General features: G+C 42.1%; 1 protein-coding gene across 6 annotated transcripts in view; it reads left to right on the top strand.

Annotated features, from left to right (window-relative positions):
• Positions 1-18,496, top strand: part of CDIN1 (CDAN1 interacting nuclease 1) — a 620,876-nt gene that overhangs the window by 538,963 nt on the left and 63,417 nt on the right. The gene's annotated exons all lie outside the window — the stretch shown is intronic.

Below are 18,496 nucleotides of genomic sequence, written 5' to 3'. Positions count from 1 at the left end.
TCCTGGTTCCTGCTTGCCGTGTGCTCTATGTTTGACTCTGTCACCGACCTTGGCATGTTCTCAACAATTCCTGTCTGCTTGTGACCTTGACCTTTTGCATGTCCTTGACCATCCCTGTCTGCCTGTGACCCTGAACCTTTGGCGTGTACTCTGTTGTTCTTGTCTGCTAGTTGCCCTAACCTCTGCCGTATCCCCTTACTATCCTTGTCGTTCCAGCCTGCTGCTTCCTTCTCCTGTAGTCTACTGTGAGCGTGAGCTGTGGGACCCTAGGGGCCGTGACCTGGAGCCAGACTTCAGCGAAGTCCAACCTCACCACTGGAGGCTCTGGCGAACAACCGCTGGCTCTTAGACTCCGCGTCCTGGGGAATCTATGCTCCAGCTCCCATTGGGATCTGTGTTAGTGATCCTGTAGACCTGTGTCCTGAATCTCCCTGGGTACAATCCGCAGCAGTCAGTCCTAAGGTCCACTACCTAGCGGTGCACTTCCGACTCCTACGGAGTGCATCTGTCACCTGGTCTCAGGTGACCAGACAATGTGTCACAGAAATCAAGGAAGTAAATTTACAAACTTCAAATTAATTCGGAAAAATAGGAGTATGCTTGAAATCATTTGAATTCTAATGTTTAAATGATTAGGTTTAACCATTTCCCGACCAGCGCACGACGATGTACGTCGACAGAATGGCACGGGCAGGCATATTGGCGTACATGTACGTCCAATATTCGTTGCCGCCGTGCCATCGGGAGCGCGCCGGCGCGCTCCCGCGCTGGTCGGGACCCCCGTGAGTCCGGTCGCGGGACCCGCGGACTCGATCGCCGCGGGCATCCCCGCGATCGTCTCACGGAGCGGCCGAATGGAGGAAATGCTGTATAAACAACATTTTCCCATTCTGCCTAGCAACTAGTGACGCTGATCTCTGCTCCATGTGATTGGAGCAGAGATCAGTGTACACTAAATGAAAGCCCAACCCCCCCACAGTTAGTAACACACCCCTAGGAACACTTAACCCCTACACTGCCACCCACTAGTTAACCCTTTCACTGCCAGTGTCATTTACACAGGAATCACTGCATTTATATAGCAGTGATTACTGTATAAATGACAATGGTCCCAAAAATGTGTCAAAAATGTCCGATGGGTCCCCGACAATGTCGCAGTCACAATAAAAATCGCAGATCGCCGCCATTACTAGTAAAAAAAAAAATAATAAAAAATTATTAATAAAAATGCTATAAAACTATCCCTATTTTGTAAACGCTATAACTTTTGCGCAAACCAATCAATAATCGCTTATTGCGATTTTTTTTACCAAAAATATGTAGAAGAATACGTATCGGCCTAAATTGAGGGAAAAAATGTTTTTTTATATATTTTTGGGGGATATTTATTATAACAAAAAGTAAAAAATAATGCGTTTTTTTCAAAATTGTCGCTCTATTTTTGTTTATAGCGCAAAAAATAAAAACCGCAGGGGTGATCAAATACCACCAAAAGAAAGCTCTATTTGTGGGAAAAAAAGGACGTCAATTTTGTTTGGGAGCCACGTCGCACGACCGCGCAATTGTCAGTTAAAGCGACGCAGTGCCGAATCGCAAAAAGTGGTCTGGTCTTCGACCAGCAAATTGGTCCGGTCTGAAAGTGGTTAAATTTTGACCATAGATACAGCAGTATCTATGAAGCGGTATTAAACCCAAAACCCAAAAATGTAACATATTCCAGTCATTCGATTATTTTTTTTTTTTTTTAAGGCTTTTTTGCCCCTCTTTTCACCTGGTGATCCAGCCAGTAACATACTTCCTGTTGTTTGGTGCCTACATTCTGGATGGAGCAGCAACAGAGACATCTTTGTACAGCAGCATTGTCAGTCTGGGGGGAAGGGAGTGTTATGCCTCGTACACACGATCAAACAATCCAGTGGAAAAGTCCGGCAAACTCAAGTCCGCCAGACAATCCGCCCGTGTATAGTCTCCGGCGGACTTTTTTTTACCCAAAAGTACGGCGGACTAAGAAAGTATTTTTGCACTCCAATCTGTCCGCCGGACTCACTTTTTGGCGGACAGTACGGCCGTGTGTGTGCTAGTCCGCCGTACTTTTGAAATGAGCGGACTTTTCCCGCGCGGAGAAAAGTCCGCTCATTTTGAGCGTGTCTCCAGGTAGCCGGGGCCAGCGAAGGAGGCGTCGCTGGCCCCGTCACCTGGTATGGAGTTAAAGGGGAATCCCTACGCTGAAAAATCGGCGTGGGGGTCCCCCCTTAGGTCCACATCATACCCTTATCCGAGCACGCTACCCGGCCGGCCAGGAAAGGGGGTGGGGACGAGCGAGTACCCCCCCTCCTGAACTGTGCCAGGCCGCGTGCCCTCAACATGGGGGGGTGCCTTGTCCCCATGTTGATGAGGACAAGGGCTTCTTCCCGACAACCCTGGCTGTTGGTTGTCGGGGTCTGCGGGCGGCTTATCGGAATCCGGGAGCCCCTTTAATAAGAGGATGCTGGGACTGTGACATCATAATGGGTGGGGACATCATCCGGTAATGTTCCTATATAAGTCGCCGTGCGCCGCATCCCTGCCATTGTGAGCGGAGGCAGCGACGAGGCAACATCTGAAGAGAAGAACAGAAGACGGTGACAGTGGCGACAGAAGACCAGGCCACCGCCTGTAAAAGAGCTAGAAGAAGGTGCAGTGGCCTGGCAAGAAGAACCGAAGAGGGGGACAAGACCCCCGAAGTCGGAAGAAGAGGGCGGCGGTGAAGAAGAAAGCCGGGCTCCTCCGTTAGCAAAAGAGCTAGCAGAAGATAGCGGAGGAGTCCGGTAAGAAGACCCCCGAAGACGGACAGAAGACCCCCGGAGCTGTGCAATAAACTATTTTAACCCTTGTGTGTTGTGTTTTTTTTAACTTATTTTTTTTTTTACAGGTGAATGGGTAGGGGTACATTGTACCCCATACTCATTCACATAGTGGGGGGCCGGTATCCGGGGGCCCCTTATTAAAGGGGGCTCCCGGATTCCGATAAGCCGCCCGCAGACCCCAACAACCAACGGCCAGGGTTGTCGGGAAGAGGCCCTTGTCCTCATCAACATGGGGGCAAGGTGCTTTGGGATGGGGGGCCGCGCGGCCCCCCCTTCCCCAAGGCACCCCCCTATGTTGAGGGCACGCGGCCTGGCACGGCTCAGGAGGGGGGGGTCGCCGGCCGGGTAGCGTGCTCGGATAAGGGTCTGATGTGGACCTAGGGGGGACCCCCACGCCCATTTTTCGGCGTAGGGATTCCACTTTAACTCCATACCAGGTGACGGGGCCAGCGACGCCTCCTTCGCTGGCCCCGGCTACCTGGAGACGCTCTCAAAATGAGCGGACTTTCTTCAGCGTGTGTGGGCGAGTCCGTTCATTTCAAAAGTACGGCAGATAGTCGGGCGGACTTAGTATGCCGTATTAGTGCACTGAAAAAGTGCCGTGTGTGGGCAAGTAGCTTGTTCGGAAAGTCCGGCGGACAGTTCGGCAGAAAGTCCGGCGGACAGTTCGGCGGGAAGTCCGCCAGACTAAGTCCACCGGATAGTTGGCTACGTGTGTACGCGGCATTAGATGTACTAACACAGTGGTCCTCAACCCTGTCCTCGGGGCCCACTAGCAGGCCAGGTTTGCAATATAACTGAAATACATCACAGGTGATATCATTTGCTGCTCAGTAATTGCAGTATTCTAATCTGCATCTCCCCAAGGTAATACACAAAACCTGGCCTGTTAGTTGGCCCCCAAGGACAGGCTGATGACCACTGCACTAGCAGATTTAGATATACTAATCAATAGAAGCCAGACTCCAGCTCATACTTAACAAGCAGTCGCAGCTGTTTTTTTTTTTGTTTTTCCCTTTGACATAAAGGTTTTAAATGAATAAAAGCTGTTAATTGCAATCACCCCTGTCAGTGATAAATGGTTTGTCTCAACCCTCCAACTGCAACATCTGAAGGACAGACTATTCTTTTGAAGAACAAACTTACTGGCTGGATCACCAGGTGGAATAAAAGAAAGAAAACTTGAAAAAGAAAACACATGCAGCCACCACATCCAGTAATTGATAGGCTGCAAACATAATGTTTGCTTTTAGATTTACTACTACTTTAAAGCTTAAAGCCTTATCTGTGTGAACTCCAGGTAGAATGATGTGATGCATGGAAAAGTCTTAGCCCACGTACACACGGTCAGAGATTTTGCCAACCAAATCCGTCGGATTTTGCCCGTCGGATTTAGTCCGACGGATTGTGTCCGAAACTGTTGCATACACACGGTCTGGCCAAGTTGGCGAAAAATCCGCTCTTTCAGAACGTGATGACGTCATTTCGTTATGTGACTACATTCAGGCTAGTAGCCAATAGCTTTGATGTAGGAATTTGATCTGAGCATGCGTGGCACTTGGTCCGATGAAAATGCTCTACACATGATCGGATTAGGTCCGTCCGGCCCAGTTGGTCGGGAAATATTTCCAACATGTTGGAAAATTGGGTCGGACGGAGATTCGGACGGAATCAGTCCGATGCATACCACACACAGTCGGATTATCCGATAAGACTCATTCCGACAGATTCTCCGACCGTGTGTACAAGGGCTTAGGCTGTTAAAGGGTGCTGTTAGGGGGAGATTTGGGGCATCTCCAGTGTCAGAAGCACCTGTTATCATTCACAAAGATTGTTCACTATGTTTTTAAAACTTAGTGGGACCAGATTGATCCTTCCCTGTTTACAATGAATAGAGGAACGGAAGGTGTTAACCATGCATGCATGTTTTTACTCTGTTGGTTAAGTTACACAAGAAATAGAATCAGGCTGCTCACAAAAAGCAGAGGTCTCTCCACTCTTTGACCCCTTCCCATCTATGACTTGCTTAAAAACACACTTGTATCTCTCCATAAATTTATATTGTCTCTAGACTTAATTAAGTTCAGATGTTGTTCGAAAAGTGATACAATGTCTTCTTGAGCCTAAATGGAGCTGATAAATATGTAATATAACTCATCTGTGTGAAGATTAAATGTAAAAATGCTTATTTACAAAGGAATAAACTGTCAATTTAACAACTTGTAAAGTGCTTTATCACAGCATGAAAGTGAAATCAATACAAGATTGCCTGAGGAATATTATTGATGACCTTCACCCAACAAGCGGCTTTTATCACCTTGTATTTGAGACTGATCATTTGGTTTCCTTTTTGAATTAATTAGTTTGCTTTGCTTGGCTGTAAATACAAAGCTCTGCTAATAGAAGACACTTGTCTCAGAGAAGCCAACAACATCCGTATTTCCTTTAGGATCAATCAGCCGTTAAATAACTCATTGAACTTTCTGTTTTTTCTACTAATTTATTTTTGGAAGTACAGAGGGATTTGATTTCCTTGTCCCAGTGTTCACCCACCTCAATAAAAAAACAAATCTAATCTGGAGCCTGACCTCCTCTCCAGTAAAGGGTTAAAAGTTGAGTTTATCTGGATGTGATCTCCTTTGTTACAATATCCTTCAAGTCCAGGATCGGGGAAGGTCTGATCCTCTGGAACATGTGTTTCATTTAAGCTTCTCTACACATGTTGCTGCTTTGGGCTCTTTGGTGTGTTTTACAGAACCCTAACAAGGTCCTAGCTAGGTCAAGGTGAGGCTGGAGTCAGCATCTCACTCACTTTGCCATGCTGGGGACCCAATTTAAAACATCCCACTGAGTTCAGACCTCTTTTAACTGCTGATTAGATTAGCTTTACATTTGTCAACTGCACTGATACGAATACTTAACCTTTAAACTCATGGAGTCGGGGACCTTGTTTCTGGAAACTGGCATTTAAAGAAATTTCTCACATTGTTTATTATTAATAACAGAACGATATTCAGTATATGGCATTGTGAAAAAACAAACCTTGTTTGTTGATGTTACTACAGTATGGTACAGCCCTGACAACAGCAGAGTAACTTATTGAAATAATTACTATGGGACAGCTTGGTTAACAAAATGTATATAAAGTTATCAACTAGTACCCTGGTGCCTACCTGCAACCCAGGAGCCGCATGTTGCCCTTTTGGCCTTTACTGTGCAGCCTTCAGAGCCCCTGATGATAGTAGTTTGTGTTTTGAGCCTTATCCAACCTTGTGAGGGTAAGTTATATTTTTTTAGTCAGGCTTTAAATAGTTAATTTTTTTTTTTTTTTTCTGTTTTTTTTTCATGCAATCTTACTTTTCTATGTGCTCTACATCCAATTTCTTTTTTAATGTTTTGACTCTGAACTTGGAACAACTAATTTTCAAGGGGGGCATAGGGAGTACAAATTTGGGAGCATTGATTTGTAAAAGTAGTGATTGTTAGTGGATTTATGTAATGTTTTTCCAGCCTACAACTGTCTCCTGAAGCATTTCCCTAGTCTCTGATCATCTTCTTTAGCATTTCTGCAGTCTCTGACGATCTCCTGTTGCATGTCAGTAGTGCCTAACTTTTTTCGGCAGCATTATGTTCACTGAATATTATGCCCTCTAATTAAATTGACCACCATTGATCTTATAGTAACATGCATCATAATAGTAAAAGTAAATTGTCAAAACCTAAGAGATATTTATTGCTCTCCCAAAAGGTAAAAGTAAGAAAGCCAGACATTAAAAGTTATATTTTTAACTTATTATGGATTAAAGGTCTGTAAATAATGATTTATAAAATACAACAATACAATGGGGATTTACCCTGATTATCATTGTCATTGGTACTCAAAGTAATGGGAAGATCTAATAAAACACAGGAAGGAGATCTCCCGATTTGGACTGTTACAGTGACAGCTGTCTAATGCTGGCCATAAACAGCTTAAATTTCCGCTGATTCTTAATGATGACACTACCCGACTCGACAAACCTAAAGCCGCATGAAAATTTTTTGGTCAAACAATGACTGCAACCATTCTGCAGTCACTGTTCGAGTATTCTGCCATTTGCAGGATCTGTCAGAAAAAAAATGATCTTACTATTCTTGGCTAACCTTCTAGGGGCTTTATTTCACTTTGTCTACAGGCAAGGAAAAGAAGGGAAATCTATTGAATGGGACATAGATGGAAAGAAAAACAAACATCACATCAGTTTTAGCCATACTCTATCCAAAATCTAAAAAACAGTTTCAGGCTTAAATATACTTTAACTACTTGCCATCATATGATGCCGCCCAGTTTAGCCGCAACCGTGCTTCGTGTTCCTGGGACACGACGCGACACCAATCTTGGCAAAGAGTGTGAGGCAAGAAGAGCTGCTCAGCAGCATCCCCTCACAGGGAAGATGTAAAAAGGTAATCGGGGCACTGATGACAATGCAGTGCCCATTAGTAATGCCCCCCAGTGACACCAGTTTGTGCCCATCAGTGAGGTCAATCTGTGCCCATCAGTTATGCCAATCAGTGCTGCAAATTAGTGCCTCCTCATCTGCGCACATCAGTGAGGGAGAAAAATTACTTATTTACAAAAATTTTGACAGAAACTAAGAAAAATAAATTTTTTTACATTTTTGGTATTTTTTTGTTTGTTTTTTTTTTTTAATAAAATAACCCAGCAGTAATTAAATAGCACCAAAAAAAAGTTCTATTTATGTGAAGAAAATGATTAAATATTAATTTGAGTACAGTGTTGCATGACTGCTCAATTGTCATTCAAGGTTCGTCATCACTGAAAGCTGAAAAAATGTCCCCATTAGGGAGATTCACCCTCTCGATTTGTGCTGTTTATCATTCTCACTGAGAGTGAAGTTGAAGAAAATGGGTTTCCATGGGGATCTAATGGGTTTACTTGTTTTGGATTTTCACCTCATGTTTGGCTATGGGACAGAAAGTGAAGGGAACTGTCCCCCCATGGAACACAGAAGGGAAAACAAAATCTAGCAGGGGTTAAAACCTCCCCTTACTCTATCCACAATGAAAAAAAGTTTTACTCTTAGTTCTACTTTGTCTTCCTTAAATTCAAACGCAAGGAACATATGATGCCAATAGTGTTGGAGTACAATATATTATAACAAGGCTATATTCAGAGGATAATTAGCCTAACTAAGCCTAGCCTTTTTTGGACAAGACCAAAAGTGCATTACATTGGACTCCTTTATTACTGTAGTAGTAGTATTTAATAATTGGTATACAGGGATGAAAGCAGAGTGACACATAATAGACACAAGATTAGCCAATGACACAGCATTAGATCACTTTAGATTTTCCTTTGGGGTAGCTGGACACCCAGAGGCAGAAGAGCATGATCAACAGTATCAGTTTCTGGGCAAACATTTCAAAGAGGAAGAATTTAGGAATTATTAGGATTTTACACTGCAAAATGCCTTTGGTAAAAAAATGCTCTAGACATCAGCATTTGTCCATGACAGAGGGTTTGGGATTAGTCAAATAATGTGAGCTACAAATGGTATTGGACGCAAATCTTCTCTTTGAACAGAGTCTCTATTCTTCCTCTTGAAAGGTATCTTTAAAATGTAAACCCACCAGATCTGTGATATTAATGAAACTGACGTTATTTAGTTTAAGCAAGGGAAATTCATTTATAATGTTTAAGCTTAGCAATTACCTTCTTATGTCAGCTAATGTATGTGAAGAGGTTATCGCGTTCACTCCTGACCAGTATTTTAGCATGCATTAAAGGCTTCATCTTTAGAAGCAAGCAACCAAAGTAGATGTTTTTTTTTCCCTGAACTGTATAATTTATTGTTGAAGTAATTTATTTAGTTGACATTAATTTTCAAGTAACAGTAAGCACTGCGTACTTTTACTATAACAATCTCAAGTGGAAAGTAGTTTATACTAACCCAGAATAAAGTATAGGTTCTCACTATATGGTATATAAAGCAGACATTGAGCGTAAACACAGTTCACAATCTGAAATGTTTTGTCATTGGCTTCACCAGGTTTTATAAAGTAATATGTGAGAAAAATCTCATAGTACATCTACGCAGTGAACACTGTTCTGATTTAATAAGTGTTGCCTATATCATACAGTCACAATTATAGTTTATTGTCCATTGCCAAGGTCTTTTGGTGCATCTTTAAATTGAACCTGTATTCACTGCTAAAGCCAAGGTCTTTTTAAATAAGATTCTACCTTATCTCAGAGTCCGCCTAAGAACTGGCTCTGTTGTTAATGCGACAATTCAAGGGGAAGGGAAATTTATGATCTGAAATTCAAAGTTGAGATCTTTGCTTTATGTTACTGTATAGTGTATTTTCAGATTTGCAGCCAAATTGGGATAACTACTCTATATTTGTTATGTATTCTTATTCATACATTCATACAGCATCCTAAAAAAAATTTCTGTACTGTGCTGACTGAGCTTCATTATCAGCTTGTATATAGGAAAAAAGAAGCCATAAGAGTCCTAAACAGCTTTCCCTTATAGGACATCCCTCTTCCTGAATTAACAGAACACTATTAGGAATAAATGGGACTTTTAAGATATAGATGTCTACATTATTGCTAAAAAGGTAAAAAAAAACGAAATAAAATAATTCAGTACATGAACATTTAACAAAATGGCCTATAGTAACAAGGACATTGCTATGCTTGCAAAATAAATACACATTTAAAGATGTACATCAAATCTGATAAATACAAGATCCCTCAACGTGTTTCATGGACAATATCAAAAAGTATTAATTTATCATGTCATATGTTGAAGTTTTCAATGAAAGGCTAAAAGCCCTGCGTCTGCACTGAAAGCAGGTAAATGAAGTGCAAGAAGGACCCCAGGAGCTACCAGGGTGAATATCTATATAGGGACACCTAGCATAGCTTTCCTGGTAGACAGTAGAAAAGCTGGTGCCAAAGATGTATCAACCATGGATTCACCGCAGAATCACATTATATATAAAAGATGGGAAATGCTAAATTAACAATGACTACCAGACCTGTTAGGGCAACACTTCACAACCATCAGAGCTCACATTTCTCTTATAAAAGATGTAACTTAGGCATGGAGCAGCTATCAAATAGGGGCCCACCCTGGTAGATAATTCCTCCATTAACCTTCTCCCCTGGTTTACACCTTTTATGACAGAACTGTTAATTCTGATAGCCATAGTATTAAAAAAATGGCCATTATTCACACGGGTACTTCTAAGCAGAATGTGAGTGCTTCCAAGAGCTATATACATTTTTCTGTGAGCTTAATCACTAAAAGTGTGGAATTCACCAGTCTGGAGGCCATTCTTCATTTGTTGTTTTCCATAGTTTGTGTTATGTGATTCTGATGTGAATCCATGGTTGATACGTCTTTGGCACCAGCTTTTCTATTGGCTATCAAAGTTATGCACCTTATTCACCCACTCAGAGAGTTGACACAGGGCTTGCAGCTTTTAGTTAAAATCTTCAGCATATGACATGACAAAAATGATGCATCCTCTTGAAGAAGCGGACATGTCTATGAAACACGTCAAGGGATCTTGAAGCTAATACATTTGATGTACATCTTTAAAGGTGTTTTATTTTGTAAGCATAACAATCTCCATGTTATCATAGTAGATGTTGCCATGGTACTTCAAGTATGTTTTACATATAGCACTTTTCTAGGTGTTTTGCATTGAATAAAATTTATTGTGTGTGTGTTTTTTAAACGTTTGTCCAATAATGTTGACTACTTCCCATTTTTTTCTCTAGTTTTTGGCTTCATTATCAGTTGTAAACCAGATATGTACACTGTATGTCCTACTAAAGGGTTAACAGTGTCAAACCTTGGGTTTTGCATTTTATGCTAATGCACGTTTTGTCCAATCTGTCCCTAACATCTCCCTAAATAAGCACATAGTAAGTTTTTTTCAGAATTGCTCCAGGAAATCAACAAGAAAGGTATAATATATATATATATATATATATATATATATATATATATAATATAAAATACACATACATTTTCCTCAAATTTGACTGTGAAGATTGAAAATACATTTTGAATTGGTCACAGACAGGACCGTTTTTAAGGCAGAGCAAAAGGGGCAGCTGCTCTGGGCCCCTTTTTTTGTGGGGCCCAAAGCAGATGTCTCGTACTTGCCAACTATCCCAGTTTAAATTACCCTTATCCCTTGAAAGTGGTTGTAAACCCTCGCAACACACTTTGACCTACAGGTAAGCCTAGATTAAGGCTTACCTGTAGGTCTAAGAAATATCTCCTAAACCTACACGGTTTAGGAGATATTTGCCGAAAGACAGGCACCGCTGTCTATGGCACATGTGCCATAGACAGCGGCACGCAATGAGCACGCCGCAGTTAACGGCGATATGCCGCGAGTGGCGGCTCCCGTGCGCATGCGCGGGAGTGACGTCATCCCTGCTCCAGCGAATGACAGCGCCGGAGCAGCGAGACCCACCAAGAAGATGGAGGCTCCGGGCTACAGGGGACAGCGGTGACTTCGTTTGCTCCCGTGTCAGGTAAGTGACATATAATGGACTACTATGCGATGCATAGTAGTCCATTACACTTTACCTTTGCAGGGAATCAAAGATGAAGTAAACCCATCAGGGTTTACTTCCTCTTGAAGTTTTAGTACCGTGCTGTGTCCCGATATCTCAGTGTAAAGTTCTGTTGCTGCTGCCCAGCGCTGCCCTATTGCTATGTACAGATAACTCACCTACAGATCCTGTGTTTACATGTAACTAACATGCATTGATATGTAAATGGCGGTGTCATTAATATGTAAATAGCTGTGGACCATGGCATTGATATGTAAAAAGAGGCAGCATTCTTATGTATATCATGTCCCACTGAGGTCATATCAACCATCACTTCTGCTGAATACTGCCCACTGGGGAGGTAAAGGTGCATGCTTGAAAGTCCTGCCTAAACTACATTCATTAAGCCTAACATCAGCCTGTTGTGCAAAGGTAAACAAATTGGAGGTGGAATCCTTCTTCAAAATAACAAGGTGCCACAGCACCCTGAATTTTGGTGCATGTGAATACGCACATCTCAGCTGATGTATTAGGGTGTCATTAACAATTAATGGTACTCCTGTGTATCTGCTAAAGGGCAGCATGTTTCTGTGGTGTTGGGAAAGTGAGTTTGCATGTATTCCCGACACACACAAATGTGAACGCAGGCTAAATGTCTGAGTTACATTGGTGGTCAGTGTAAATTCTCATTACAATGGGGCTTGGTGTACAATCCTTTCGTTCACACTAGTGGCCAGTGTGAAGGTCCCCCCTTACATTGATGGTTACTGTGAATGCTCCTATTACATTAGTGGTCAGTGTAAATCCCCATTACATTGGTGGCCAGTGTAGAAACTCCTCCTTATATTGGTAATTGTTAAAAAAAAATCCAAACTTGCATTTGTGGTCAGTTTCAAATCCTCCCTTACATTGATGGTCCATGTAGAAGCCCACTTCAAATTGGTGGCGATTATAAATCCCCCTTACATTGGTGGCCAGTGTAGAAACCCCTCTTTATTAGCTGTTGATGTAAAATCCTCCTTTCATTGGTTGTCAGGGTAAATTCTTCATAACATTGGTGATTAGTGTACATTTCCCCCTACCTTGGCGTTAAGTGCAGAATTGTCCTTACACTGGTGGTTAGTGTAATCCCCCTAAAATTGATGGTCGGTGTAGAAGTGTCACCTTACATTGGTGGTCCGTACAAATCTCCTCGACAATGGTTGTCAGTGTAAATTCCCCCTTACATGGAGGTCATTCTATATTCCCTCTTACACTGGTGGTTGGTGTAAATGCTCTTATTGCATTGGTGTCAGCATAGAAACCCCTCTTTTCTATTGATGGGTGGCGTAAAATCCCCCATTTCCTGGTGGTCAGTGCAAATTCCCCCTCACATTGATGGTCAGTGTAAATCCCCCCTCACATTGGTTATGATTGTAATTTCCCCATGACATTGGTAGAATCCCCCGCTATATACTTGCCAAAGATTTTAAGCTTTGCTCTACATGATTCAGAGTTTGCCACAGTGTACTGCCTCCTAACCAATCCCATCTCCCCACCACTACTACTGATCCCATCAACCCCCCAGCATTGACACTGATCCCAGGAGTCCTAGGATTCCTAGGAGTTTTCTGTCTATGCTGGGACCCCTCACCCCCCTCCCCCCATTCCATGGTGTGCAGGCAGTGAGAAGATGATGTGCTGTCATCAGTGAGCAGTAATGCTGTGCACTGACCTCTTGAAACCAATCATTGAGCCGTAAGGATATGCAGTAACCTCTAGGAACCAATCAGTGAGCCATAATGTGGGCTGTAACCTCTAGCAACCAGTCAGTGCATGGTAATGATACACTGTAACCTCTGGCAACCAATTGCAATCGCTGCCTGATCTTATTCAGTCAACTGATTTTGAGACTAGCTGCTATTTATTGTATGTCTCAAAACATGCAGAGAGTGAACTTGCATGAAAGAGGGGGGCCCAAGAAAATGTTTGCCCAGGGTCCAGTCAATATTAAAGATGGCCTTGGTCACAGATCATACAGTACATGGAGGTTACAACTACTGTAATGTATGTAAGCTCCTAGCTGGCACCCATCAATACCAGGCTTATGCTAGGGCAAAGGTAGATAATAGACTTTAGACTTCATTGTCGATTCATGGAGGCTTCAGCCCCTGAAAAAGATCTGTCAGTGATTTCTGCTGTAGATGGCTGTTGAAATCAGCCATTCTAGAAATCACCAGAATCAGCAGACCAGCTACTGGGTATATGCAGTCCAGCCAGTTACTCCACTGTTTGCTTCAAATGCATAATATACAGATTTTTAACTTATAAACATTGCAACATATTGGGAGATTTTGCTAGCAAATTTCATAAAAAACAAAATGATATACTACTTTCACACTGGCAGCCCAAAATATCCCAAGAAACTATGGTGTGATTAAACTCTTTCTACTATTTTTGCTTGTAAGAAATTCTCCTGTATACTTCAATGCACATTAGGTTTTCCTTCAGTTTTCACTGCATTATGCTGTTTTTACCATTACAAGCCTTTCAAGGCCTGCTGCAGAAAAATATCCCTGCAGAATGATGATGACACCCCCATTCTTTTTATAATGATGTGCAGTGTTTTGCTAATGCCAAATAAGGCCTAATTTAAACTCGTGGTTGCAGCCTCTCCCCACTGGCTGAACGCAGATATATCTGGCCTCCTTGCAGGTGGGTTTTAGCCGCTACATATATGCATATAGGCTATATATATATATATATATATATATATATATACACAAAACTGTACTGAGAGCGCTCGCCCTGCCGCTCCCAGCACAGTCACAGACGGGGACTGAAAAACTTGCGATCAGGAGCTTTCCCATAACTTGACCCCTGGGACAACCAATCACAGCGGTCACATGACTCAAATGCCTGCTTCCCAGCATCTAAAAGTTCTTAGTGGTCCAGAAGGGAACAACTGGAAGCGGTTAAGCTACAAAGGCGTGGTAAAACTGTCAGTAAGGAAGCAACATAATGGCTGCTCACCACTTGTAAATTGCCCCCCGAAAAGTGGCCTATCAGAGGGTGTAAACAAGACCCAAGTCTTCAGAAGTTGGACCTTACAGATACATGTGTGTGTGTGTGTATATATATATATATATATATATATATATATATATATATATATATATATATATAGTGCATAACATTAATAAATATATGCATTAATGTGCTCGTATCGTGCAATAGATAATCATGCAAGATAATGTTTAAAGTGCAATGTGATTTTTATACACGAAAAAATAAAAAATAGGATTAAGAATAAAAAGTTCAAAGTTCAGCAACTTTACAAAAATTTTTACAAAGTGTCCTAGAGACCTGGAAAGGTGATCAGATCTCAGAAGTTATAGGAGGTTGTTCTAACATGAAGAGGAAATGGGAAACCGTAACAACGTGGGGGCAATCTCATATCAAGGACCCACTTCTAGTAGCCACTAGATGGCCTTATATAATGCATCCAGCAACTTCACAAAAACTACAGTGGACCAACAACAAAATCGGCATGCGGTATAATTCAAAAGAAACCTAAAAAAACTCCATGGTCCAGTATCACAGATTACATAGATTTTTAATCAGTGACTATACTCACAAAGGGAGACGGACAGGCAGTACATTAAAAACATGGCACCGCCGCTGAGCATTCAGCAAATGCAATGTCACCATGTTTTTGTTGTAATGCCTATGTCTCTCTTTGTGAGGTCACAGTAAAGTTTTTTTCTTTTTCATGGGCAAAAAAGTGTGACACAAGCGAAGAATATACCTTTATTATATGCCTCTTCATTTTTATTATTAGTATTTACAATTTTTTTGCAGTTCTTAACCCCTTTGCACCGACACCTCCCAACCCTTTAAGAGGTTTCAGATGGCAGAAGGTTGGGTTTATGATCATGTGAGCGATGTGATTGGCATTCACTGCGATCACATGATCGGAAAGCTCCTGATCACAAGTAGCGATCTGGAGTTTTCCTTCAGCCACCAGTAACTGTGCCCAGAGTGCGCAGGGCGACTTATTGGTATGCAAATATGCTACCACACAAGGACCGCCCGCTGAGGGGCTTCTTATTTGCTTACTGTCGGCACCTAGGGGTCAATCTTTTGATGTCCGTATTCTCTTTTATCTATCTGATAGGCATTTGCTTGTAATCATGGTGAGGCTTGGCTCATTTCTGTTATCCAGACCTGGTTAATAACCTATTGCCGATCCAGTATGAGACTTGTTTAAGCCATATGGACTGAACTCAATGGGATCGCAAGTGAGGCTTAGTTATTCACTTCCTGTATAAACCATGATGACCCAGCAGGGGGTCTGTGCCCCAAAAGATGCCAGGTGTGATGAAACGCGTAAAGTGGAGCCTACTGTGATGTCCTCGTGTAACGAAGTCCACTGGAAGCCATTTTTCGCCGGCCAAAAAATGTGATTACAAGTACTGTTGCAACATTTTAAATGTCATTGTTATACTGTGTTAAATAAAGTTTTTTTTGTTTTTGTTTTTAACTGGTTTACACTATGTGGAACTTTTTGCTTTTATCCCTTGTATGAGTCATATGGATGAATGAGTAGTTGAAGAGATGCCTGTGACGGATTGTTGGTGACGATTGGAGTACTTCTAACCTATTGAGGACCTCACAAGGGGAGACTCCTATGGCATTATTGCACTGATGTGCATTTTTACCTTTCTTTAGTTAAAAGGTCACGGCTATCTTGTAAGCCTGCATGGTGTTACCTGGTGGAGGTTCTTCCAGTTTTCTTCAGGATACCTTCACCCCTAGTTTCTCAAGTTGGTGGATGTGGTCATTTCTCCTCAAAAACTTTTTGGACATTTATGTTTACAATTTCACATTTGGACTTTTATATGTGATTTTGCTCAATATATGAGTACTATCTAATTCTTTGTGGGGTTGTTTTTGTTTTTTTATAGTTTTATTTATATTATTAAACAGCCACATTATCTACTTGCCGACCTCCCCAAAGCAGATTTACTGCTACAGGTCGGCTGCGCTATGCAGAATGACGTATATATATACGTCATTCTGCACTTCCTGGTAGGGGGCTGGCATCTGATTCTGCTGCAATTTGTTACAGCAGAAGCCAGTCAGGCCAGGGAATGAAATCCATCACATCCCTAAGTAAAAAAGCACACATGGTACACACAAACACTGGTTAGGCATATGTTTAACCCTTTTATCGCCCTAGATGTTTAGCCCCTTTCCAGCCAGTGTCATTAGTACAGTGACCATGCATATTTTTAGCACTGATCACTGTGTAAGTGTCACTGGTTCCCACAAAGTGTCAAAAGTGTCAGTGTCCGATTGTCCACCACAATATTGCAGTCCCGCTATAAGTCGCTGATCCCGGCCATTACTAATATAAAAAAAAAAAATATATATATATATATATATATATATATATATATATATATATATATATAAATTCCACTGTATATCCCATAGTTTGTAGATGCTATACCTTTTACACAAACCAATCAATATACGGTAATTGGGATTTTATTTTACCAAAAATATGTAGCAGAATATATATTGGCCTAAATGTATGAAGAAAGTAAAATTTTTTGGGATATGTTTTATAGCAAAAAGTAAAAAAAATATATATATTTTTGTTATGGGTCTTTTTTTCTTTAAAGAAATAAAAAAAAATTAAAAAAAATATTATCAAATACCAATAAAAGAAAAGCTCTATTTGACATAAATTTTGTTTAGGTACAGGGTTGCATGACTGCGCAATTGTCAGTTAAAATAAGGCAGTGCCCTATAGCAAAACAAAGGCCAGGTCATGAATGGGGGTAAATCTTCCAGACAGCAAATGGTTAAATATATTTTTATTTATGTATTGGAATTGGCGCAGCATGTTTTTTTGCAATACTTGTGACTGTATTGATATCTCATAGTATATTTGCAGGTTTTTCCCTCTAATACTTTTATTCTCTCTATGTTGTGCACTCCTCAACACTGCACTCTGTATGCAGTGCACCCTTGAACTCTGCACTCTGTAGGTAGCGCACCCTTGAACTCTGCACTCTGTATGCAGTGCACCCCTGAACTCTGCGCACTGTATCTAGCGCACCCCTGAACTCTGCACTCTGTACGTAGCACATCTTTGAACGCTGCACTCTGTATGTAGCGCATCCCCAAACTCTGCACTCTATACATAGTGCATCCCTGAACTCTGCACCCTGTACGTAGTGCACCCCTGAACTCTGTACGTAGTGCACCCCTGAACTCTGCACTCTGTATGTAGCATACCCCTGAACTCTGTACGTAGCGCATCCCTGAACTCTGCACTCTGTATGTAGCGCATCCCTGAACTCTGCACTCTGTACGTAACGCACCCCTGAACTCTGCACTCTGTACGTAGCTCACCCCTGAACTCTGCACTTTGTACGTAGCTCATCCCTGAACTCTGCACTCTGTACGCAGCTCATCCCTGAACTCTGCACTCTGTACGTAGCTCATCCCTGAACTCTGCACTCTGTACGTAGTTCATCCCTGAACTCTGCACTCTGTACGTAGCTCATCCCTGAACTCTGTACGTAGCTCATCCCTGAACTCTGTACGTAGCTCATCCCTGAACTCTGTACGTAGCTCATCCCTGAACTCTGTACGTAGCTCATCCCTGAACTCTGTACGTAGCTCATCCCTGAACTCTGTACGTAGCTCATCCCTGAACTCTGTACGTAGCTCATCCCTGAACTCTATACGTAGCTCATCCCTGAACTCTATACGTAGCTCATCCCTGAACTCTGTACGTAGCTCATCCCTGAACTCTGTACGTAGCTCATCCCTGAACTCTGTACGTAGCTCATCCCTGAACTCTGTACGTAGCGCATCCCTGAACTCTGTACGTAGCGCATCCCTGAACTCTGTACGTAGCGCAACCCTGAACTCTGTACGTAGCGCAACCCTGAACTCTGTACGTAGCGCATCCCTGAACTCTGTACGTAGCGCATCCCTGAACTCTGTACGTAGCGCATCCCTGAACTCTGTACGTAGCTCATCCCTGAACTCTGTACGTAGCTCATCC

Source organism: Lithobates pipiens, unplaced genomic scaffold (assembly GCF_037356315.1).
Source record: "Lithobates pipiens isolate NorthernLeopardFrog02 unplaced genomic scaffold, aLitPip1_a1.2 Scaffold_30, whole genome shotgun sequence".
NCBI classification, from domain to species: domain Eukaryota; kingdom Metazoa; phylum Chordata; class Amphibia; order Anura; family Ranidae; genus Lithobates; species Lithobates pipiens.
The sequence above is the reverse complement of the archived record's forward strand: the minus strand, read 5'-3'. Positions and strand labels throughout refer to the sequence as shown.